Here is a 27,952-nt window from a genome sequence, read left to right as displayed (position 1 = left end):
GAATAAAGTCGTATAGAGGGAAGTAGTGTCATGGATTGTCATGTAGTTATGTGGAGTAGGATAGAGTGGCATATAGACTAGTAGAGCGCAGTGTCAGATTGGAGTAGTGTGTCATACAGTGGAGTAGCACAGAGTGGAATAAAATGGGATGGAGTGGAGTGGCATAGAGTGTAGGTGTAGAGTGGAGTGTCGAAGAGTGGAATGTCACAGGGTGAAATGCTGTTAAGAGGAGAAATGTGGTGTAGAGTCAAGTTGAGTAGAGTGTCATAAAGCGGAGTGGCGTAGAGTGGCATAGTATGGAGTGGCATAAAGTGGCGTACAGTGTCGCGGAGTGGTGTAAAGTGAAGTAGCATAGAGTAGCGTAGAGTGGGGTAGAGTAGCATAGTGTGCGGTGGAACAGATTGGAGTATTGATTGTAGAGTGGATCGGTGTGGAGTAGAGTCAAATGTCATAGAGTGGAGTTTACTGTAGTGGAGTACAGTGGCATGGAATGACGTTGCAAAGAGTGGAGTAAGGTGTTGTGATGTGGCACAGAGTTGAGTGGCGTAGATTGGATTCGAGTAGAGTAGAGTAGAATAAAGTGATGTAGCGTGGAGTATGCATAGTGTGGTAGTACACTGTCATTACAGGCAACAAATTTTCAATTTAAATTATATGTAAAAAGACATAGGGGCTCATTCTGAGCCTGCTGGGTGGCGGGCGCCGCCCGCCGGGCAGAAACCGCCGAAAGACCGCACCGCGGTCAATAGACCGCGGGGGTCATTTTGACTTTCCCGCTGGGCCGGCGGGCGATCGCCAGCAGATCGCCCGCCAGCCCAGCGGGAAAACCCCTGCAACAAGGAAGCCGGCTCCGAATGGAGCCGGCAGAGTTGCAGGGGTGCGACGGGTGCAATAGCACCCGTCGCGATTTTCACTGTCTGCATAGCAGACAGTGAAAATCTTTGTGGGGCCCTGTTAGGGGGCCCCTGCACTGCCCATGCCAGTGGCATGGGCAGTGCAGGGGCCCCCAGGGGCCCCACGACACCCGTTCCCGCCATCCTCTGGCCCAGGGATAATCCGTCAGGAAACCGCCGGATCCCCTTTTCTGACCGCGGCTTTACTGCCGCGGTCAGAATGGGCACTGAAGCACCGCCAGCCTGTTGGCAGTGCTTCTGTTGCCCGTGGCAGAATGAGGGCCATAGTTTTACTGATAAAACTATACAGTGCACAAATATATTGTGTGGAAATCGGCCTCATCCAGTGTAGTGAGTGTTTTGATCACAATAAAATGTGTTTCCACAACAACTTTCGCTCACAAGATGGATCCTAACATTTGAGTTCTGTCTTTAAAAGTGCAGCAAGTGTGACAAAATAAAAACTATATTTAAAGGCCTTTTATTGCTCATTGACTTCAAAATTCTAAGAAGGATATTTTGGGGGTGTTTCAGCACTCCTAAACCCCATACTTCTAATGCCTAGGGCATAGGTGTGAAATTGAGGAAGAGAATTGTTTAAGTCATGCTATGAGTAAAGAGCACTGACCAGAGTAAACAAGCTCATAGACAGAACATTGTTCCTCACAGGCATGCAAGACTGATGAGCTGGTTGTGAGATACATAGGATCAGTTAAGCAGAAAGATAGGAGGCAGGAAACCTTTTATAAAAATACAGCATGTTCACTGCTGTGAACTAGCGTACAAGGGAGACAACTGAAAACATGTACTTTTGTGGTCTGCCGCATGAAAAAGAAAAAAGAGGTCCCAGAAAGTGAACACACGTTGAAGAATACAAGGAGCCAGTCAGTGAGGTGGTAAACAGGCTATGATCTACTGGAGGGACAAAGACATGTTGGACAGCAGAATTAAAACAAATAAAGCCAGCAAATAGAAAGTAAGCCAATGTGAATTACACAAAAACACAAAACCATTGTAAGCAATGGACATGATGCATTCATAGGGAACTTTCAGCACTTCCCCAATGTCTTTGCAACCAGACAGCTGCACTTTCTGGTAGGCTTCAACCTAAACAGAAGTGAAAGAGGCTCATACAATAGACAGCACAGCATCACATAGAGAAAATCATGCACTTCCACTTCATGGCAACTAAGGTGCTCCACCGCTCCAAACTGAATTGTAAAGATTATTGGGGCATATATGTTTCTTCAGCTCTTTGGTGAACAATCCTATAGTATTGGCCTCCTCTGATAATTTATTTTCTGATTGAAAATGTGTTTTGTTGAAGTGTCGGTTATCTTTTTTTCAACATTAGGCCCTGGTTTGTGGTAGGGGTCTAATTCCATTTTGGGTGCAAACTCCCTTGTGCACTCAAAAATAGATTCTAAGGGGCAGATTTATGGAAAGTGGTGCTGCACATAGTGCAGCGCCACTTTCCTGCACCTCTTAGTACCCCTGACCGCCACCATTTTTGCCCCCTATTTAAAATACAGTGCACCATGGCGCAGGGTAAGGGGCAATAGCATCATTTTATGTGACGCTATTGATGTACTCTGCAGGAGTTGAGCCAAAATGTTGGAGCTACTCCTGCAGAGTACATAGGGGCCCATTCTAATTAATGGTATGCCCCTTTTAATGGCTGCTCCGAGCAAGTTTGTCAACAATTTGCTCTAATTCCCACCGACCACCCTGTTCCTACACTTTTATTTTCTTCCTCCACACTGTTTTGCACTGGGTTCTCACTTTGCTCCACGTAGAGTATTTACCTTTCTTCCGGCAGTTTCTGCTTGTCTTGGCTCTCCAGTCTTTGTGAATGCTGAATTGGATTCCTGGTCATCCTGAACGTTCATTACTGCTCTCTCTACTATGAAGGCTGCTAATGGAGATTAAACCTGTACTTACCTGTTTGATGTCATTAATCTATGTTTCCTGCTTAATTCACACTGTTGGTGTCTTTAGTAATAACACAAGAGGTAAGTGATGCTGCCAATTGGCCCTGAGACCAAAACCCCTGAAAAACAGCTGTGTCCAGTGTCTGCATCCATCATTCCTTCCCCATTTGCTTCACTCATTCTCTCAAAACCAGCATTTCGTTGCTCTGAGGTAGGGATTAAGGGAAAGTAAAATGACTTCGGGGTGCTTTACAGGCCTGTCTTCAGTCTCGAACTTACCCTGACAGCCTAGAGATGAAGACAGGCAAAGGCACAATGCAGTTAGGAGACCCGACGTTCATGGGAGCCAGGCTCCTGTTAGACTATCTCTCGTTCAAAGTCGTCCCTGAAGTAGCAAGCATCATTGAAGGGACTGACCTTCTCACCAATCACAAGAAGCATCCCAACTCACAAATGGAACAACTGAATATCACTTCTAAATCCGACTAGAGCAATTGTTCTTCGTCTATTTCTCAAGCAGCGTTATCCCTTAAAAACAATATCACCACTTGCATTGAGATTCCAGTCAGAGGAGCTGTAAAGCTTAGCATCCCTGTAACAGTTACTGCAGCAGTCTTGATGTTTTCAAGACTGTCACATTAGTCACATGGTGCCCTGTCTACACCTGTATTAGGTCAGGGTGATAGCACATGGAAAAGAGGGAAATGAGAGAGGTTCTGGTCTGGCAAATGTCCGCCCTTCAATTACGTTTTACAAAAAAGGTGTACAGTTCTGTGATGCAGGTCCAATTGGCCAAAATCTTTAGGAAAACGATCCCTTCAGGTCAACTGGAGTACCATCTACAGGATGTACAGACCCTCACCCACCTTGGTGGCATGCTTTATTATCATCCTCGTTGGGTGGGCGATGTAATGCTCAATATGTCCCCTCTTTGCTAGAGTTCTTTTCTCTGCCTAGAAGTAAGGAAATTCACATGCCACAAGCGAAAGCCTTTTAGTATTATGGAGGCCGTTTAAAGTAGTATTGTTGTGAAGGCTCTCATTATTCTAATGAGACTACTGGATTTTGAGCAGCAGAATCACCCACGGTGTGGGAGACTGAGTCTAACCCACCGTGGGTGACACCTGTCGCTCCAATCCGGGTTTTGCTTCGGCTAACTAGCAGTGCCTCATCTCTACCCAAGGATAGGGATGACTGGGCAGCCGAGCGCATGACATACTTGGCTTCTCAGGGAAGTCGTGGTCACTCAGGTCTCATCCGTTTCTCTCATTTACAATCCAGTCTCATATATAAATGACAAACCGAAGCAATATATGTTTCAATAATTAGTTTAATAAAATGACTGCATCTTAGATAACAAAGCGTGAGCTGCAATAACCAGGACGACACAACATGACAGTCTTAAAATTGTGATGAGAAGAGTGAAGCATAAAAACAACGCTATCACATTGTCACTATAATCAGTGGACTAACTCCTACCTAGGCTATGATGGAGCACAGCATGTTAAGCTCTAATTCTGCCCTTCAGGTTCCCCTGGGAAGACATCAACCCCCATACCTGAGCAAGGCCTGCAGTCTGCTTTAGCATCTGTAGCGAAGCATTCAGCAATCAGCATACAGTTGTGGTTCCCTGGCCGGAATCTCCCTCTAACGTGTAAGGGACAAGGAAGTGTTTTATAATAACACAGCTGATGTTCTGAGAAAATGTCCCGATGTAAGGATGTGTGTTTTCTACGAATGCTGGAGACTAAACTTCTACCACGTTCACCGGCAATGTACTGTGCTGTAGCCTTGGAAGAAGCACAGAGTGATCAAGAAAGTCTTGTTTAAGAACAGTGTGCTGTCCTACGCAAAAACAGTTAGATAAACGGAAAATAAAACAAGACCATAACAATGGTTATTGTAACAATAATAAGACAAAGCTGAATAAAATATATCTAGGTTAAGGTGCACAGCGACCTAGTGTGTTAAAATAACGTGCATGGAGCTATAACTAAAATGGCTACACAACACCCTCCCCTTGTTGGTTGAAGGTGGTTCAAAGCCTAAAGTATAAAATTGTTATTAAAAAGCTTAACCTAAGACATATATATATAAAAGCAATGTCAATGATGACAAGTCGAAGGGACACATGAGCATGTAAAGGGACAATTTGAAACATGAGCATGTAGCATAAAACCAAATTTGAAAAGGCAAAGTCAATTTTGAAAAGTTCCAATCGATTCTGTGACCATAGAGGACAGGAGATCTTCGACTTCGGCCGATGTTAAAGTCAGAAAGTCATCGCCAAGAAGGATCAAGGAGCAGTTGTGTTCCCTAACCTCAGCCTCAGCCAAGGCAGCATTCCGTGGTGTGCCCAGTGATGAGTCATGAGCTACATCCTCCAGTAAGGGCAACTCATAAGTAGCTTCTCGTAGCAAATGCAACCTCAACGTGCATGTCCGGTAATGAACCCTCAGCGAGGACATCAACAGATCAGCGTCCAATGTAGGCAAGCGCTGCAATGAAAGACAGACTTCCAGTGCATGTTCGAATGAGCACCAGAGGCACTGAAACACGGGCTGCACACAATGCAAAACCGATCTGAATGACAAAGACCAGCCACACTCCAATTGCCCCAGAAGTGTTGCTCCAAAATTCTCCATCATGCGTTCATGACACAGCTGCGCTGATGGGAGTGCCTTCATTCCTCCTCGTTGCGGTGGGACAGCCATTGCGCATAAAAAATAGCAACAGCAAGATGCCTGCTAATAAAGCCAAAGTTATGCGAAATCCCCCAAAAATACTAGAGAAGATTGAGTGTGTTGCTGATGGTATTAAACTGAATATGGAGCAGAAGGTGTGAATGAAACCAGAACCAAGAGCTTTAAAAAAATGTGCGATTCCAGTTGTACTGGACGCATTAAATATTTGTCCCAAGAGTTCACCAAAGTGTCTCGGAAAGTTTTTTATTTAAAACGGACTGTATTTCTGCTGATGACCTTTCCACTTCAAGTGTGTAGGTCTCGCGTGCAGATGTAAGGGCCACATGCTTTTGAAACAATAAAGCCTTGAATCGGCTCAACTTGTCAAAATTCACATTTGAAGTAGCAATGTGAGGCCAAATGTCAGCTACCTCTTTAATTTTAGTGGGTGGAAAAGTACGTTCCCGCAGCATGTAACGACCTTGGAGACCGAAACAACGGAAACTATTCTGGTTCGCATACCACAACAGTCTTCACAATTGCGGAGGATGTAGCTGCCGTTTGAAAGCACCTGGAATGTAAGTCTAATCAGGGGGACTAGAACTCCCTTCAGATAACAAGCTAAATTCACTGCAGTAGCGTTACATGCCCCATGCAAGGACAGCTGTTTATAAACCATTGAATGGCTGACTGAAGTCTTGCATTCACTACTGCTAAGAAAGACTTCTTTCATGCCACTGAAACATTTGTACAAGAAGGGAAGCTCCCACATCTCATGGATGTAACTATCTCCCAGCCTTTCATATCTGCCTACCGGAATGTGTTTTAAACAGGAGGTGAATTGAAGAGTAGAAATAGGCAGATTGGTGACCCCCTGTATTAGCCACTCAGCAGATGGTATTTCAGCCACAGTAAAAGGCAACTTTTCTAATTTCTCATTATTAAGCATGACATAAGTAGCTTCTTTCTTAGCCATTAGTTGTTGTTGTAGCGTTAAATTAAAGGAGGAAAATATCTCCCTCACACTGACATGCTGCCAGGGAACGCGACCCGCCTTCAATGTTTGAAGTGTCCAACCCAACTGCAAAATGGACCTTAGCTGACTTTGTCCATGATATAAAGAAGACATATCTGTTTGTACGATGTCTATAGCAGAAGAAACGTTATTTAAAGTGTGTATCCGATTGGACAAGGTACTAATACCATTATCCACAACAGCTAATTCTTTTTTCAGATTTTCCTTGTCTATTTGCCTTAACCGGGCAGCTGCTTCTTGTTGAGAAAGCTTCCAAATTTCATTATATACTTCATATAAGAAACGCTTCCTACGGTGTTTGCTGGGGCCTAACAGGAAGTCCTGTAAGTCAGTGTTATTACACAGGAGACTGAGGTGTTCTCTAACCACATCTAGCGATGAAGTTCTTAACCAATGCTGGCATAGTTTCCCTACACTATATGTCGTGACTATACCCACATGTTTGGATGATATATAGCACGGGTCCAGCCTGCTAGTTCTAAAACCCCGGAGGAGTTGATAAAACTTTGATGACACCCATTGGTGTCTACTCGCCACAGTAACCACCCGCCAGGACGTGTCAGTGAAACATTAAATGTACCATTCTGGACCCATTCATTGAGCTGATTTTCAGTTGCATTTGTATATTTTTGCCATTTATAAAACTTTGCCAGGGCAGGTATGCTGGCCATATTTAATTCCTTGATTTTAGCTAAGCCTAAACAACTTGTTTGTTGTACTGTTTCATTTAAGAATATTATTTGTACAGGTATGAGCATGCTCTAAATAAAGCTTCCTTTCCCCTAATTTGCCAATGTCTAGTTCCCCATACACTTTTCAGATCAATCAATTTCAGCCAATATTCATAGCCTTCTATAGACAATCGGGAAACAAAAGATACTGAATATATACATTTAGTATTCGTCAATACCATATGTATATCTTTAGTAGGTGGTGCTTTAAAATAATAAGACTCAGCATTTTTACATTGTGCCCAGAAAAATGTGTAAACTTTTCAGAATATGTTTTGGAACTCCCTTGTGGTGGAGTCAGACAATGTTCCCATTGTCGATAATTAAAAACAGTTTGTGAACTGCTTGCTCTATGTATGAAATGGTGCCCATAATAATTATAGCAAAACATATCACCTAATTTTCTGTAGATTGATAAACATCTTCGTTTTCAAATACAGTATGATACTGCAATTCAGTCATCATAGAATCAACTGTTTTCACATCCCAATCATTAGAAACAATGGCTTGTATTATAATATTGTTCATAGATAGTTTGAACACATATGGGTGGTCATTCCGACCTAGGCGGGCGGCGGTTGCCGCCTGCCCGTCGGAAGCCGCCTGAATACCGCCCCGCGGTCAATAGACCGCGAGGGGTATTCTGACTTTCCCGCTGGGCCGGCGGGCGATCTGATTCTGATGCCCCCAGGAGCCCCAAGACGCCCGTTCCCGCCGGCCAGGTTCTGGCGGTAAGAACCGCCAGAGCCAGGCCGGCGGGAAGGGAGTCGGAATCCCCATGGCGGCGCAGCATGCTGCGCCGCAATGGAGGATTCCCCAGGGCAGCGGGAAACTGGCGGGAGACCGCCAGTTTTCCCTGTCTGACCGCGGCGTTAGCGCCGCGGTCAGAATGCCCTTAGGGGCACCGCTGGCCTGTCGGCGGTGCTCCCGCGCCCGTTGGCCCTGGCGGATTGTATCCGCCAGGGTCAGAATGAGGGCCATGGTATTTGAATAACTCCAGTGGGACCGTATATATCAAATATAACTTTGTCCCAAACAATCCCATCAGGAATTGGTACTGCGGAAAGGTTCACAAATGATAAGTCTCTTCGGACCTTGTGTGATGAAAAATGTGGTTTTAAGACCCCCTCCACCAATTCAACTGTTGATTTTTCAGGGAGAAAATGACCATGTATTAACAAGAAAAAAGTGATAACAAAACCAATCCAAAGTAGGACAGCTGAGATAGTCAAAGAAAGCCATAAATAGTTCCATGGAAAAATAAAATATGTTTTTATTAAGCTAGTTCATTAGCTTACGTGCTTTTGACCATTCAGGTGTTGAAGACGCGAACAAGTCTGAGACGTCATCATTGAAGTCGGAAAAATATCCAGAAGCAGTACGTGCAAAGGCTGGAGCCATGGTCATTGGTGCAGTTGGTGTTTCCCGTGGTGGCACACAATAGATAGCACCATCCGTTTGTGTTGGAGTTGAGTCAACTCAGTCAATTATTTCTGTATTGTTCGATGTTAGTGGAACCAAAGCAAGATTATCTTCCTCCCTCCCCAAGCTCGGAGAGGTGTCAGTGTTGGTATAAACAACTTGTAGAGGGCATTCTTGACCAGTAGTGAGAGGGATTTGGGAACTACTGGATGTTCCTCTTGGTCTGCTGTGCAGGATCGGCCACATGGTATAGTTTGACATTGTCGATGGAGACAAAACGATTTTCTTTGGCACCTGCCAACGGTGGTAGAATTGCAGTTCTGGTACTGTGTATCCCCAATACTGGAACTGGTGCTAGATAGGAAGGGCCAAATTCCTTTTTCACAGCAACCTTTTCACGTACAAGATCTGGAAATCCAGCCGGTAGATGTTACAGGCACATCCTTGATTCCTGTGGAGGCAGCACTGAAAGAAGAATTATCGTCACAGAACTGTTGCAATTCCTGTAAGACAGTGAGACGTTCATTTAGGTCAAAAGGTGTTTCTGCTGCCTCCATGCCAGGACCATCAAAATCCAGAACATACATTTGGGTTCCGAACAGGCACTCATATGAAGTACGACCCCCCCAAGGGACCTTCTAGGCAGATTATTAAGTGCTCTCTGAACTCCATATAGGTGATTAAGCCAACTACGACCCGTACCTAAGACTCTGGCTGTTAAGGATTGCTTTAAATCATGGTTTAATCACTCCACAACACTATTTCCCTTGGGATAAAATGGAGACAAGTACTGGAGTTGGACCCCCAATGAAGCCATGGCGTCCCTGAATGTCCTTGAGGTGAAAGCAGGGACCTGGTCCGAATGGAAAGTTGCAACCCCATATGTACCGATAAAGACTCTCAAATCTTTAATAACAGTCCGAGCGTCAGCCGAGCGTTGTGGCCAAACCTATAAAAATCTGGAGCATGAATCAACAGCGACTAATATATACTAGTATGCACTATCCTCTGTTAGGGGACCGCAATGGTCTAAGTACACACATTTTAATGGTTTGTTTGAAATCAAGAGGGGTGTCTGTTACGGGCGTTTGGCAGTGGAAACCTTTATTTGTTGGCAGATGTCGCAACAAGGATATTCTGCTTGGTCTCTTTGTAGAGACCAGGCCACCAATAACGGGCTTATAAAATTGAAATTGTAGCCGCCACACACCAGCATCGGCAGATGCCACCCCTTCATGCGCTGCTTTAATCAACCCTGGTCTTATGTCTTTGTTGGGAATATCTCTCACGCCTACACCTGGTATTCAAACCTCAGCGTTCAGGCGATCTCCCTTTCAGTAGGAATATTTAGCCGGAACTGTTTTAGGATAGGGTGTACCATCAGCCATAGCTTTCACGGCAGCCCATATGTCTGCATCTGGTTTCGTACTTAAACGTGTTACTGCAGCTACAGCAGCAGTAGCTACTGCTAACTTTGCGGCTTCATCAGCCAATGTATTGCCAGCTACATGTATTCCAACGTGCTGGTGTCCGAGTGTGTGTACAACATGCCTCCAGGGCTGGGATCGGAGAAATGACAATAATGCGTTTTCCTTGGGCAAGAGGTCGTTCTTTGATGACAGCCATCTGTACAGCAGTGAGAATTTTCTCAGTGGGAGCAAAGCGTTGTTCTGCCACTGAATATAGGTGTGATTTGTATGCAATCGGGACTGTCTCACCTTCATTAAATGTCACATAGGTGAAACCGATGGCACCAGCTATTACTCTGATGACCAAATGTGTTTTGTTGTCCCTTGTGTGTAAGTGTTGTGCTGCAAGCATGTCTGTTTGCAAATCTCTAAGAATGCGTGTATGTTCAATTGTCCAGAATTTGCTTGAAAAATCAGGACGTATTAGATCATATAGAGGTTTTATGCGCGTGGCATAATCTGGAATGTAAGTTCTGCCAAAATTTAGGAAACCCAATAGGGATTGGAGTTTTTTAATCGTATTCAGGGGTTGTAACTGTGCGCATTTTTCTAAGAATTCTGGCGCTAAGCTCTTTCCTTCGCATGATAGCTCATATCTCAGAAACAGGATGCTGAGGAAGGAGATTTTTGTATTTTTTAATTGAATTTGTAGCCAAATTCAGCAAATCCTACAACAATGCGGGCTACCCATCTTAAATGTTGTAGTAATTCATCATCCATAAGATAGATATCATCTACATAGGACAATGCTTCAGGATCAATCTCGTGCAGAATTGCTGTCACACGAGCTGTGAACAGTCCTGGGCTGTTCTTATACCCCAGAGGTAAATAACAGAATTTTTTCTGGGAACCTAGTGCACTGAAACTTGTTAAGTCTCTACTCTCAGGCGCTATATTGTGGCAGAAGAAACCATTTGAAATATCCAGTGTTGTTTTGTATTTTTTACGCACTATATTGTTCATTAGCGCTCTGCTATGTGAGTTTTGTATAGCATAAGTGTGTGTATGGCTGTTTAAGTGACTGTAGTCTAAGACTATTCTATATGAGTGATCTGGTTTAGCTACTGGGAACAATGTATTATTCATTGGGGAGACACAGGGTTCAATTACGCCCTAGTACTCTAATTGTGTGAGTATTTCTCTCACAGGTGCTTTTGCTTCTTGTTTTATTGGATACTGAGGTTGGGGTTGAGGTTCATTTTTTATTGGAATTTCATGGTAGGGGGATTCTTCATCCCATCCTACGTGATTTTGGTATAACGCAGGAGCCTGTGCCAAAGCCCAATCAATGGCATAGGATTCAGCGAGTTCCTCTGGAACAAGGGGCGAGAAGGAAGGCTTAATGACGTCTTCTCCATATGGGCAGGTACGGACAAATTCAGGTGGCCAATCTTGTTCGGCCAACAAAACATCATATATGTTTACTACGCGATGCCAAAAGATTGCGTCTATTATGCGCTCAATGTCTCCTTCTAACTGTAGCGTTACTTTATACACCCTATCAGGCGTGGAGACATGCATGTCCGCAGATTCTACTTGCATAAAGTCAGCAGTTGCTTTCACCTCCAGATGCTCTAGAAGACTCCGGCGAACTATTGTGACCTCTGCTGTGCAGTCTAGCAGTGCTAGTGCCCACTTCTTGTTCTTCAAGAGGACCCTCTTCCTGAGTGACATGTCGGACTGTGACTGCTGCCACTTTTTTCTTTTTGAATTGGAGTTTTGTTGAGTGGGTTACTCTTCCTTTTTAACAGAAACCTCCGATGAGCATTGTGATTTCTGTCTCAGTTTCACATACTCTGTTCTTCGCTCTGATCGCCCACCTCTCTCATTTCGTTTTTCCAATGAGTCCTAAAAGGAACAAGATTGGCGTGTATCAGTATACTGATATCTATGAGTTGTTTTTATATTATCTCTATTTCTGAGATTATACCTATTCTGCGGGGTCTCCGTACGCGGAGATTCTCCCCTCTCTTTTTTAGGAGTTTGTTGGTTTTTATCGCAGCATTTCTTATTACCCTCAAGAACTTGCTTGGGAAAATCTTTGTTAGATTTGCCCTGAAAATGTGGTTTAGGTGGTCTGCCCCCTAAACTGTCTTGACCAATGCTTGAATAGGTCTCTGCAATAATCTTAGGCAGTTTGCGTTCCTGATCCTGTTGCGGAACGTCACAGAGCTGCGTGCGCACTGCTAGTGCGACCGCTTCCCCTTGAGGATACTGTGGCAAAATTGCCCATCAATTGCATCCCTAAATCTAGGGCTGGGGCAGCCCCATATTCATCTTGAATTTGTTTCAACACCTCCGGTAAATTGGCAAGTGTCAGTGCACTGTGTGCGGTTGTTTAGAGTGTGGCAAATACCGTGCCCCAGGTATTACAGTTATCCACTGTAGGGACCATCCCAAATGGCAAGCACATCGTTAATATTCTATGTTTATCCTGAGGTCCCATATGGGGAAATACTGCCTCCAGCGCATTTATTTTTTGTGCTAACCAAAACTGAGTTTCCTCTCGTTTGGCGGGTACTTTACCCATAATTGAATGTACAGTCACAGGGTTTATACCTGGCGTTACTGCATGTGGATGTGCTGGAGCAGCATGTGCTGGGTTTGTATTTAATGTTTGCATTACGAATTGTACTAATCGTCTATATATCGCCGTTAATTCTGTATATAAGCGACGAACCTCAGCTACCGCTAAATTTACAACTGCAGGATGTGGTGTAAAAGTGGGCAATAAAGGCCAGGTAGGACCATTGTTACTTAGAGGACCTAACCTTACTGGTAAAATTGTGTGGGGTAGGGGGCCTTCAAGCCAATTGTTATGTACTTCATTAGATAATGGTATTTCTAAATATGTGTGTATGCTCTGTATTGTCCAGGTGCATTTGCAAGTGTATAATGATGAAATGTATTTGTGTTCCCATCAACTGCTGGAAATGTGACCCAAGAATAAAACAGTTCTGTTCTATAAGCTGCATGGGCATCCATCACAAATGTGACTGGACCCCCCTGGACCGTTAGGTCACTTGTTAATAAATGTGCAGTCAGAGGTTGTCTCATATTAACTGCTATTTGTACCTGCTGTGGATTCACCATCACAGACAGATTATATGTTTAGAGAAGGCACACCAAATGGGGTTTTTCCTTTGAAAGTTCAAGCTTGAACACCCTCCAGCCTCAGATAGGATAGCCTACTTAGCTGGGGTGGAAATCCTCAGTACCACGGACGTCTCCATATGTGGTATTGAGGCGTCATTGTATGTAATGAGACAGAGATACTTCAGAGGACACAAAAATTAGAGCCTGGCCAAACGTTGGCGGCGCCATGTCGCGTAGGCTCTCATTATTCTAATGAGAATACTGGATTTTTAGCAGCAGAATCGCCCACGGTGTGGGAGACTAATTCTAACCCACTGCGGGGGACACCTGTCCCTCCAATCCAGGTTTTGCTCCGGCTAACTAGAAGTGCCTCATCTCTACCCAAGGATAGGGATGACTGTGAAACCGAGCGCATGACATACTTGGCTTCTCAGGGAAGTCATGGTCACTCAGGTCTCATCCATTTCTCTCATTTACAGTCCAGTCTCATATATAAATAACAAACAGAAGCAGTATATGTTTCAATAATGAGTTTAATAAAAACGACTGCATCTTAGATAGCAAAACGTGAGCTGCAATAACCAGTACGACACAAAATGACAGTATTAAAATTGTGACGAGAAGAGTGAAGCATAAAAACAACGCTATCATATTGTCACTATAATCAATGGACTAACTCCTACCTAGGCTATGATGGAGCACAGCATGTTAAGCTCTATTTCTGCCCTTCAGGTTCCCCTGGGAAGACATCAACCCCCATACCTGAGCAAAGGCCTGCGGTCTGCGTTAGCATCTGTAGCGAAGCATTCAGCAATCAGCATACAGCCGTGGTTCCCTGGCCAGAATCTCCCTCTAACGTGTAAGGGACAAGGAAGTTTTTTTATAATAACACAGCTGATGTTCGCAGAAAATGTCCCTATGTAAGGATTTGTGTTTTCTACGAATGTTGGAGACTAAACTTCTACCACGTTCACCGGCAATGTACTGTGCTGTAGCCTTGAAAGAAGCACAGAGTGATCAAGAATGTCTTGTTTGAGAACACAGTGCTGGCCTAGGCAAAAACAGTTAGATAAACAGAAAATAAAACAAGACCATAAAAATGGTTATTGTAACAATAATAAGCCAAAGTTGAATAAAATATATCTAAGTTAAGGTGCACAACGGCCTAGTGTGTTAAAATAACGTGCATGGAGCTATAACTAAAATGGCTACACAACGGTATAATGGACAAAGAAATGGTGAATTAAAGTTAGCTAAGGTCACCCAGAACTACTTTATTCTGATTGGCTTCCTCTGTTAATGCTTAAAAGGAAGGCAAACTCATGGGGTTATAATGGTACCAAAGTCTATTTGAAGGCCAACATGTTTCTTGCAGTAAGTGCCCTAAAAATGGGTCAGTGACAGTTCTTCAGGATTAGAAAGAGCCTACTTTAATTTAGTAGGCCCCTAGATGTGTATGATTGGTGCCTATCAATGATGACTCAAGTTAAAATAGTTAGGGCCTGATTTATAATTTGAAGATGGCCTGTTCTCCTTCAAGGCAGATGAGTAAATAACTCCCTTTGCCCTGACAAATGTGCCGCCTGCCAAAATATGAAGGGCCATATTTATACTTTTTGACGCAAAGCTGCGCCAGCGCAGCTTTGCGCCAAAGATTTTAACGCCGGCTAACGCCATTTCGATGCACTGTGCGGGCGTCAAATTTATACTTTGACGCACGGCGGCGCAACCAACAGGTGGGAGTCATTATTTCGTGACGCACACAGCGGCGTCAAGTCGTAAAGGAAACCAACGTTAACGCGACGCAAATGACTGTGGGTCGATTTATGACAGCGCAACCCGGAAAGCGCCGTTATTTTTTTTACACAATAGCGTCAAATTCACCCGCGAACACTGCCCTTTCAGCGGAGGAGAGCCAAAATGGATCCCAGATGCCACAACAGACCCCAGGAAGATGACAGCAGACCAGGAACCAGCCAGGAATATCCATACAGGAACCAGGACATTTATCGAAAAAAAAGAAAGTGTCGCTTCAGTGCAGAGGAGCAGGAAATCCTGGTTAAAGAGGTGACGGAACACCAGCACCAACTGTTCATCACCTCTAAGTTGCCAATCAGTAGGAGAGAGGCCATATGGCAAAAAATTGTGGACAAGATCAACAGTGTGGCTGAAGAACGCAGAACAGTCACCGAGTGTAAGAAACGCTGGCATGACTGCAAACGTAGGTCAAAAGAAAAAATGGCCAGGAACAGGAAGGCAGCACTGCAGACTGGAGGGGGGAGTCCAGCACACCAGGAGGCCCTGGACCACATGGAGGAGATGGTCGCAGCCGTCATCCCTGAGGAGATCGTCACAGGGATTCAAGGACAGGACAGCGCAGACTACCACGACACAACGCACATGCGGGGTAAGTTGCATGGGGAATTATAATACAATAATGATAGCTGCAACCGGGGGCGGGGAATACCTACTACCAATGCATGTAAGTCAGCATATATATGAAGTGGCATGGGTAAAGGTGCACGGCAGGGGGGCATGGCCAGCACAGACAGAAGCTGGGGCACGACAAAATACAGCACCAACAACAGTCCCATGGGGCCATCCTGTAATGACAACAATGGATCCAAGGGAAAGCAGCGACAGGTGGGAAGGCCACTACGTCAAACTTACATCCAGGCACTCGTCAGTCATAATGTATCCTACATCAACTAGGTCCCTATCAGTAATCCAGTAGCCAAAACAACAACTGCAATGTAACTGCGACAACAGTTGACAATAACACCAATGATCTCTGTGCAGCTATAGTAGCAAATGGCAGGAACCTCCCCATGGAACATACATACCTAAATTAGGGGGTGAGGATGACATCTGCAACTATTTCTAGAAATAAGACAAAGGCACCAGTACACTCAAATGCCAATGCCCATAGTTGACACATACATCTGCCAAAGTAAACAGCAATAGGAGCCACACAGCACTAAGGACACACACATGCTGCATACGTCAGGGTCCCTCACGTGCCTGGCTAACAAGGCAACATCTCTAATGTCATACTGCTCAGACAACAACATTGAGGAGGGGACATATGCAACTGGTCACTGAAACACACCTGCACAGTCTGAGAACCAAATAGGACTTTGATACGATAAACAGGGCAATCCAATTAAACACACATTACCCAACATCATCTAGAAACATCAACAATGTTTACATCCATACCACATCCTAACATTGGCATGCATAGGATATGCCACATAACAATTACATTTAGGTCAATGTGAATAAAAAGTGTTTGGGGCAGGTCCTGAGAGGCAAGTGTGCTGCCAGGGCAATCACAACACCCACAGCTAGTGAAAGTGTAGTGTGGTAAGTTTTACATATACTTTGCGCATTAGCTTCAGGCTTTAGGCCTTTGTGCACTTTGCCCTGAATGTATTTTATTCATTTGCTAACAGCTTAGAGCCTCTGTGCACTTTGCACTAAATGCTTTTTATTAGGCTTCATATCAGTTATTTTGCAAATAGCCAGTTCTACGGTGTTGTTTTTTATTAATTTCACACTGTTTTGCCTACTTCAGCACTGGAGTTCTCCATAACATATTCACTCTGTGCTTCAGTCAAGGATACAGTCTGGTACATTGCCGATAGACGTGGTAGGAGTTTAGATTTGGCATTCCTGCGTAGGGACATTTTGTGGTCACGATGACATGTTAGTTATAAAATCACTTCCTTGTCCCAATACACGCAAGAGGGAGTTTCCGAACAGAGAACCACAACTAGACGCTGCCTGCCTTGCTGCAGATGCTGAACCAGATCACAGGCCATTGCTCAGGTATGAGGGCTGATGTCTCCCCAGTGATTCAGACAGGCAAGCTCAAAGCTTAAACATGCTGTGCTCTAAATAGAACAAGCAGAGGGAGAGTAGAAACTGTTAGGCACCATGATAGCTTTGTTCTAATGTTTTACTCTCCTGGTGACTATTTCAATTCTACTATGTTGTATTGTTTGGGTTATTGCGGCTCACACCTAATTATCTAAAGGTCAGTTGTTTTATGAAATCATCATATAAAACCAATATGGTCTTTGTCATTTGTATATGAGATCATACTGGAACAGAGAGAATTGGTTTGGATCTGAGTGACCACGACTTCCCTGAGAAGTTCCAAAGATGTCATGCGCTCGGCTGACTAATCATTTCTTTGCCGTGGGAGACATGAGGCACTGCTAGTTAGCCAGAGCAAAAAGAAAGAATTAGGGTGACAGAGTTATTTACAAATGGGTCAGACTCAGTCCCCCACACCATTAGCTATCCTGCTGCCTAGAAATCCAGTAGTCTCATTTAGGATAATGAGAGCCCACGCGACAAAATGTCTCTCCATAAGAATAGATATACACGGAGGGACGAGTAGGACAAAAAGATGGCTATTCCCAAATTGGTACAAAGCAACACCTAGAGGCGATTAGGCAGACAAGTCTGATAACTCAATATCATACATGTGACACACAGGTGGGCCATAGGCCTATAACAATGCCCATATGAAGGACAGCAGATACCAATACCAAACCAGAGCACAAAGTTAAGTCATCAAAAGGCTTGCATGTTATGGCAAAATTGTCACAACACAGACACACTAATTGTACCCTGTTTCATTGCAGAGGAACATGGATCTCCTGCCGATATTCCTGTCCCTGATTTCCCTGATGACATGGATGACGAGCCCATAAATATTTCCCAAGAGACCATCCAAAAGGTCCTTGAAACCCTCCAGACCCCACCTTCAGTCACAAGGAGGAGCACAGAACAAGCAGCCATCACAGAAGAACCACCCACCACCCCAATGGTAAGACCTGCCAGCTCCAACACAGCTGAGGACTCTGACGACACTGGCACCAGCTTTGAGAGAACTATAGTTGGAATACAGCGGGAGCTGGCCAAGGAGGTGCGGGTGGGGATGCAAACTATGGCAGCCAGCCTAGAGGGGGTGCGTTTGTGCATGATGTCCACTGAAGAACAGGCAGCAGCTATGCAAGGGCGAACAACAATCTTGCAGGAAGTTGAAAAAAGGTTGAAGGAATCAGCACAGCTGAAATAGAGTTGACCCAACACCTACAACAACAATCCTGTTAACGCGTGCACAAATGCAAAATTGAACCCCTCAGGGCCGACCTGGCTGTCTACCACCGTGATGTGGCTGCTATTCTTAAGAACCAGCAACTCCTCCTCGCTACAGTATTGCCCTTAAGACCCCCACAGTTAGCAGCTACCGGGATGTCTGACTCCATGTCTTCAAACACTGAGGTGAGTGTTGCCCCTTCACAACCACCACCACCAAGGGCAGAGGAGACTACACACACATCAGAAGATGAAGACGTGGAACAGATCACCTTCACCCATAAGAGTACCCGGTTGCACTAGTCCCTGCCACATGGCCACCTATTACCAAGTTCCTGTGCTTTGTAACATGCCAGTCTTGCGACAACTGTACTCAAGCACTGTTCTTCAACCCACTGTTTATCTTGTCAGCCTGCCCTGTGATTGTCTCTCACTAACTGATTGGCAAATCCTGTCCCTCTGCACTGTCTGACACTTCAACCCAGCATGTCCAATGACATGTCCTTTTGCACTTGTGTAGTATCACAATGGAAGATGTCACACTAATGGACTCACAATCATGGACAATGTACATATAGCACTACAGCACTTTAAAATAAATAGCACTTACACAACAACTTTGTCTCTGTGTAATGTGACACATCAACTCTGATAGCCATCAGTGATGTTAACCTCAGGTCAAGGATCATTGATTGTCTATACACCTGACCAGAACGAATCTTGGCTGATAACTATGCACAGTGGCCTGGATTGTACCATCATCTGCCCTCCCCGAGGGTTATTTCTGAGGAAAATATAAACTATACACCAAAAGGCTGTGTTGTACAAAATAACGCTTCCTCAAGGGATGTCTAAGCCAGAAAATATTGCCTTCCATTGTTAGTGAAAGTCAAAACTTGCGTATGTGACATTTTTCCCAATTTGTACCTAACACACACCAAACAGCATGCAGGGATGTGTATGAGTTTCCATACAAATAAGTAACCGTGCTGAACATTGTAACAAATGATAAGTGTGAGTTATGTATACCATTCTACATGAGAGCATACTACCACTCACCTTATAACGATTTGTTTGGACATCAGGCTGCAGGCAGACTTAACACAGTGTCCCCAATACCAAATCTGGTAGCAAAGTATGTGACATTGAAAACATACAGCACAAAATAACCACACTTTGAGATCCATAGTAACCGTGAGTGGAGGGTGCAATGGATGGCCAAATCTTAGCTAAGTAACTTTGGTGTAGCTGCCAATGTAACACCTCAGTTGGGATATGGTTGCAGCATGGGACACAAAAGCAAATACAAAAGAGACACTGTTCACTCCTGGCAAGGCCCTGATCTACAAGCATTTGACACATACTGTAAAGGGTTACCTAGATATTTATTAAACAGTAAAAACAGAATCTAAAACCAGGGTAAACACCTTACCTAACCTAATCTATTCTAACTACACATTACCCACAATTGTCCCTAACTAACCTAAGCTAAACTTACTTATCACATTTAACAAAATTATCTAAACATCAACCCCCCACAACCCTTATAAGACGGGACACATGGAGGACAACAGATACTAACCTAAACACATACTATCTAATACTAAACAAATATATATTTTTTTGTATTTTGTTTTCTTTTTTAAAACACCAAAACCCCAAAATTGCCAACACACACATAATAAAAAACTGTTGAAAAAAGTATGAAACCCTCACCCACTACTACTAACTAAACTAACAGCCTATACTAACCTAACACTAAGCCCCCTAAACCCACTAAGTTAAAGAATCAGGAAAGAGGAGGGAGGGGAGTGAATCATGTCTGAGTATAAGCCTACAAGTTGGCCCTCCTCAGGGTCTTCTTGATGGCACGCACCCTCCGGTTAACTTGTGCCACCTCATGCTGTAGTCTGGTCATTTTCCGTAGGACACAATCCAAGTTCCTTTGCATCTGGGCAAAAGCTGCAGGGTCTATGGCTGCAGCAAGGGTGGTCTGGGTTCCAGTAGATGAAGTATGGGCCCTTGTCGGTGCCATGTCCGTAGGCTGAGGTGCAGGTGGTGCTGTGACTGGTCCTGGAACTGTTGCTGTAGATAGTCCAGCAAAGGTCCCAGCTACTGTTGGTGCCACTTGGGTGGGAGTGGTGGTGCTGGTGGTGGTGGCTGTGGTGGACACGGAAGGGCCTCATTGGGCAAATGCCCTCCACACTCCAGAGGCTCTTTTATGGCGATATCGTCTTGCCATGTTGCGGTACCCAGACTCCACATCCAGAATTTGGCGGTAACGCATTGCCCTGCGCTGAAGCTCTCAAATCTGGATGGGAGTCATATTGGCAGCTGTTAAGACAAATAGAAAACCAAACATTAGGTACTTCATTGTGTGAAATGGCTCAAGAAGTAAATCAGACAATACATCTAATGTACCTGTAACAGCCCATATCATCATACAGATCACTGATGGTCCCTGAGGAAGTATATGGCAAGCCAGCCTATACATGTCCTATCATCAAACAGCACATCCAAACCCTACAAGATGGGTAACAACTGTAATGACTTTGGCATCATTGTTCTGCCACTTGTCAGGTAAAAATCATGCTGCAAATCCTCCACCACTGACAGGCCAACAAATTTCTATGTTCTTGAATGCAATCTAGGGCAACATGATCTGCGAGTTGTAAATGGAATTGCCGGTATAGAATGCATGTGCTCATCATGAGTGGGCATCCTAGGTTTGGACAAGTGATTTACTGATTTACATGTCTGTGTACCAAAATGGATCATCAGTCCTAGGTACACAATTCACAACCCTACACCTATGCCTGAGGGGTGGGGTGGACAAGCAATTAATAATTTCTAACAACAAGGACACCCAGGAAGCTTTGGAAAGCTGTACATGGGTTTGGCCAGCACACCACAGGTAAGGAGGAACTCCAAATAGGATACACCCTAACCTTGGACAATCCCATCAACACTTATCTTTGGAAATGCAGACCATCGTCAAAATAATTTCCTACCAGTAACCCATGACTTACAACAAACAGATAGATGCAAGCACACCTCTGGTCATGAGCTGCATGCACACCTAGGCCATTGTACTCAAGTGTCTCATACTCGTAGCACAACATGTGGAGCTACATGCTGCTAGGAAGTTAAACATACAGTCAAACATGTTCATAAGTGAATAGGGAAGCTGAAGTCTGTGGGTAAGACTTTGGCATCCCTATTCTGGGAGAATCAGGGTCTCACTGGCTGACTAATTCACTAATATTGTCCACTGCTACATTTTCTGATTTCAAATTTTATCCACATAACTCATCCGTATTCACATTGCCGTGCCTACAGGACTGACCTAGAATCCCAAAATATTACAATACGATAAGGATTGGCCAACTCAAAGATGGGGAAAAAATGATACTCCAATCAAGGAAGAAAACAGATCATTGACCAGCGCATCACACCTTGCTATGTGTCCAACACACAGGAGTCAATCACACATCATCAGCAAACAACACAGAACAGAAATATCATCACTTACTGGAGATGTCTGGGTCCGCAAATCGAGCCACCTCTCCAATAGTGTAGGGTGCAGGTCCACCTGTAAGGCATGGAAGGGAGAAATGTGCTCAATGTCTGTGCACTGTACAACACCTCAAAATACAAATACTATGTGTAATATCAACTCAGAAAGTAAAGCCTCTCAGACATGATGATACTGCATCCTACATTCCACTGCAGTACAGACCTGGGGACTCCAGTGAGTGATACACACCTATCCGCACACATGCAGTGGCCCTAACTATTATGTGGTGGCAAACATGCTTAGTGAGCAGACAAAATCATGGAGTGTATTCCTCTCATAATGTGTATCCATGAGCGACATGCAAAGCCACTTTCCGTGAGGACTGCAATACCAGTCACCAAAACATTGTGACTAAGACCAATTTTAGACACACAGGTACAATGTACAGAGGGCCATGGACAGTTGTTAGCCCTCAATTTGTATCATTTTCTTCATTTGATGTGCCACAGCTATGGTGAGTTCCACCAACCATAGAGATACAAGGTGCATTCCTTTTGCCAGCCATCCCTAGTTGAAATGTGGCACTACAAACAAAAAACATCAGTTTAAGATGTTACCTGAGGTAAGCTATAACTTGTTACGTATGTGTCAGAATCCAGTCCAGACACATATCCGAAAACAATTGAGGGACACAATGGCCCGTATTTATACTTTTTTAGCACCACATTTGCGTCGTTTTTTTAAGCAAAATCTGCGCAAACTTACAAAATACAATTGTAAGTTTGAGCCGATTTTGCGTCAAAAAATGACGCAAATGCGGCACTAAAAAAGTATAAATATGGGCCAATATTTCTTGAAAATTTCTGGAATTCCAAGATATGTTTCCTGATACACTCACCGACCACACATGAAACATATGTTTGAGCCACATTGCCATCATCAAATGACGTGAAGCCAGCACTAATTTTCAGGCTCCTGTTGTGTTTAGAAAGTTAGTCTAGCTGTTGCATCAACAGATGACGGTAATGTGTAGGAAATTTGTATACCTCACAGGCAACTGTGGCCTGTATCTATACATATTTTGCACCGCATTTGTGTTGCTGTTTGACACAAAGGTGGCGCAAACGTACAAAATACAATTGTATTTTGTAAGTTTGCGCCGCTCTTGCTTCAAAAACAGGTCGCAATTGCAGTGCTAACAAAGTAGAAATATGGACCTGTATGTTTCACTAGCATTCTACATGTTCAAAAACATTGCCGGCAGAATATGAAAAAATCAGCTACTGTCACTACAGATCATTTAAGCGTGCACATTACTCTGATTTGTACTCACCAACAGGGCCACCAATCACAACCCCCAGATGGTCCAGCAGGTCTTGCTCCCTGGCAACAGGGTCAGCCCAGCGGTGCTCCAGCTGGTTGTATATTCTCTGCAGAAGGTACAACACCTTTGCCCACCGGAGCCCACATGACCACCTGCCTCTATCATTAAGGGTAGGAAATGGCACACCAGCCAAATAAACCCACCCAGCTCCTCCTCTACCTTCCTGCCAAGACGAGGCCTACCCAACATTATTGCACCAAAAATAAAGAGGGGATACAGGGGTAAAAAGGAGAATAGAGGGAAAGTAGGACAGGAAAATGCAAAATAACTAAGAACCCAGCCCAACTTTACCCAAACTACCACTACCCACAACAGACTCCCAACACAACAAAGACAAATGTTGACAACACAAATGACTAAAAGAACACTCAGACAGGATACCACAGACAGTTATTATACACAAAAAGACAATTTAAAGACCACACTGGAGACAAAATCACAAAATGCACAAAGAGACAAGTCTAAACACAGCCACACAGTCAGGAAATATCTTAGACTGCAAAGTGAAAGTGAAAGTACTCCCACTGTACCAAATCTGTAAACAGGATATCCTATTACATCACTTCCTGCCTCAAATGCTGTGCGTTTTTCTTGTTATGCGTCAAAATATTATGATGCTTACAGTCTGTGCGTCATTTTTTTTGACACACATGATTCAAAATAAGCCCTCATCCATATAGTTAAATATGCTTCATACTTAACCAATTTCCAGGGTACAGTGTGGGAATTACCGCTCAGGGCCAATGGATGTTTCAGGGCATTGTGCGTCATATTTCGACGCCAATGCGTCATTTTTAGACTGATGCACATCTTTTTTGACGTGTATGCGTAAAAATTTCGGTCATTAACAGGGTTTGGGTCATTTTTCATTTTTAATGGAACATGACAGTTGTGACAATAGAGAGATAGGCTGATTGCACCCACATTGGGCATTACGCTGTATGGGCACATGTGACAGATCATACTACTGCGGACCATGATCCTCTACTTGGTGTACCGGATTTTCACTCTTCACTGACGCAATACATGGCCAAACGTGTGAGATACAATAATGTATTACCCAGTTTAGCCATGTTTTGCGTTCAGAGAGGATAGCAAGGCGACGCAACTCACTACAATAACTCAATGCCCATGGGTCAATGTGTGTGATTTGGCTACTACTATTGTTGTTGACCCACTGTGTGAACATCACAAGATGCATTTTTGCTAATCTGCTTGTATGCATGTGGAGTCAATGTGTCCAACCCTCAGATGCAAGTCAGTGTGGAAATGAGAGAGGACATGTGTTAGTCATACACATAGCAACAACTGCTGTGTGCACTTCCTAGGTTTTTTGGAACAGAAACACCACCAATGACAAAGCACACACTGGATAGATAGCAGACAGTTGTTCATGTCAATGTTCCAAAACTTAGCCATCACATGTCCTGGAATGTAGGATACTACTTCCTAGGCACTTGTTTTTTAACCCACCCTGAGTCAGGCATGGGATCATACTATGTGGGTACCGTGTTTGTGACATATAGTCCCAAATATAATACACAATTGTAATGTTATGCCACAGTTGGAGTCATATAACTGAGCCATGTCTCTCCTGTGGCAGTGGAGAACCAGCAGACCAAGCAGCACGTGTTCACATATTTCCAGTGGTAAAATGCACAGAGGTGTCTGGTTCATGTGTGTGGGCCAATGTTTAGCCTGTATAATTATTGGGGTCTATGTTGTCACAGTTACGTGCAGGTCTGGTCATGAGTCTGTGGAGCCATTTCCTGTATCTACAAAGTATCCTTCGCAGATCAATAGAAGGAAAGCCAATGAGGATTTGAGAACACACATGGGGATGGTCCAACCCTGTCACTGCAGACGTGTTATGAGACTGTCAACAGGCCAACCTTGGTGTGCTGACAAAGTTAATGTCTCAGGATTCAGTGCCTCTGTGCTGATTAATCTCACAGCTGTTCACCACACAAGCCCCATCAATATGTTGGGAGCAATGTGAATCAGCGTGTGGACTGTCTGGGTCCTAATATGTGTAGTCATTTCATGTGTATTATCTGACATTGTTTGTTGTGCTGGAGGCACCATACCCAATCCATGCATACAGCCATGATACACTGTCACAATTTGCCACTCATGCGCACATGAGACCCAGACAAGGGATAGGTCATGATTCGGCTATTTGGAGACAAGTTCACCCCCATGGTACAATAAATAAACCGATTATGCTATACAATGTATTTGAGTATGCATTGTAGACCCACCTGACACAATACCCCAGGAGGAATATGAGGGTTGGGAAAGCAACTATGATACAAATGTAGGCCCAAGGAACTTTTAGGGTAACGCAAAGACAGGAGCCAGTCAGGCTAACAGGATGCAGGGTCAATCAGGATCCAAACATTTCACAGGGTAAATACACAGTGGTCAGACTGAGACTGGTCAAAGGAGGAACAAGACAGTGGAAATGGAAAACTGTGTTTGACCTGTTTGTTGGAACGTAACACATTAACCCAAGTCTGTGTTACACAGCTGATTTATATGGCAAGGCATAACAGTGTAATAGATAAAATGGCTGCTTCTATGCTGTTCCAAGCAGCTGCAAGGGCAGTGCATGTTCAAATGGCTGGTCTCCACGGAGGTGCTCACAGGTGTGTGCAGCATCAGTCTCTCACAAGTCCTGTAGGTGAGATTCAAGTTCAAAGGGCCAACATTACCTTTCACATGGGAAGCAATGTACAGGTGATAACTGGTCTTAGAGACTACAAGCCAGTGCATTATTTAACCTGATGTCCATGCAGATAGAAGTACAATGACTATGGCATACCATAATAAAGAGGGAAGCACACTGGATTTACATTGTGAGTCTGGGATTGTGTAGAGGAGGGATTATCTGGGCACACATATTACCATTCCAGGGACCTCTGTAAAAGGGTGGGGTGAGACCGGAAACATGGGTGTGTCTGGACTTAGGACATGGGCTGCCATGTGCAGGGGATGTCATGTGAGCAATGCTAGGCATACCAGGGGCACTTGTGCTATTAATGTGATGCTTATATGGAAATCTAGTCACACATAGTCCTTGCAAAGATAGGTGATGTAAGACTTACTGCTGTCAAGGGTCTGGTCAAACATTCCGGTTACCAATGCAATAGCACATCCACTGCCTCATGCATGAGGCATTTTTTTACCTTATTGGCTGATGGTGTCTTAGTTGTGTGCCATATGCTGTGATGAACCATGTTGCCAACATGTATGTGTGAAATAGGTGTGGTCCTCTGCTATTGCCCTTCAAATGTGAAATGTACAGGTTATATGTCATTTACAGTGTGAGTGAATATGACTGTACATTCATATGCATCAAACTAGTTTAGTAATGTTCTGTGTCCTAATCGGTATTTCAGCAATGCTCTATGAGGATACACTCTGATAGTTAGAGATAATGTTATGCAAAAATGATTATCCAGACCATGATATAGTGATTAGTATAGGTGTTGATTGACATATGGTAAGACAGTGGTGATGGGTGAGTAGAATTAAAAGAAGTTTTGGGCAATATATTGTCTCCGACGCAATCCTGCAGCTGTGTTTGGATGGTCCCCCTCATGTTGATGGGCAGTATCCTCCTCTTCCTCCTCTTCAGGCATTTGTGGGTCAGGTTCATATAGGGGAATGTTCCTTCTTACACATATGTTGTGCAGGATGGCACAGGTCAAAATTATTTTGCACACCATTTCAGGTGAGTATAGGAGGCTGCCTCCAGTGATGTCGAGGCACCTGAATCTTGACTTCAGGATGCCAAAGGTCCTCTCGATTATGGTGCGTGTCCTCCTATGTGCCTCATTATAGGCACGCTCTGCTGCAGTGCTTGGGTTTGCAAATGGGGTCATGATCCATGGCTGGATCCCCTGATCAGCTGAAAGAGAAAATGAGTGAGAACATGTTGATGTACCTTGCACCATAAATATCACTTTGCATGGTAGATGTTCTCATGTGTTGTCTGTGACTCATTGGTGTTTGTGTTATTGTGTGGATTCATAGGCTTCTAGGATCCACCATCAGCATTGGGCTGTTTCCTTATCTGAACGGGTGTTTGGCTGTTGACCAGATGTCAGCAGTATTTTTGTAGAGTTGCAGTGCAGTTTGTACTCCCTTGCATTGTGACTTGTGAAAATGGTGGTAACACGGTTGCATCTAAATACTCTGGACATCCCATACAATTTCACATGTGCAATAGAATTATTTAATCATCAGTGAGACCCTTAGATTTTGCAAGGTGACAATGTGCAAAACATCTCCGTACGTTGTGAGCACTGACGTGTTAACAATTGACTATGCACTAATTTCACATGTGTGACAAGTTCACTGCAGACCTATTTCTCTGCCCTTGCCAAGTCGACTCAGGTTGTAACGTGTACCTATACTACTGAACATGTTCTAGTTCAGATGGCTAACTTGGTTGTGAGGTTGTCATTTCGAGTTTCAGAAGGTCCGTATGCCAGTACATCTGTTGTGTGTGGGTTAATTTGTTGCAATGCATATGTGTAGGAATGTGCACTTTCAATATTGTCCCATCAATATGTGTTCTTCGTACAGTCCACTTGCTTCTTGGTAGTGGGCAATGTGAGAGCAGGAGTGATGTGAGATATTGGTACAGCCTCAATGATTGCACGTGACCTT

Source organism: Pleurodeles waltl, chromosome 4_2 (genome assembly GCF_031143425.1).
Source record: "Pleurodeles waltl isolate 20211129_DDA chromosome 4_2, aPleWal1.hap1.20221129, whole genome shotgun sequence".
NCBI lineage: Eukaryota > Metazoa > Chordata > Amphibia > Caudata > Salamandridae > Pleurodeles > Pleurodeles waltl.
This window is presented reverse-complemented; position numbering follows the sequence as displayed.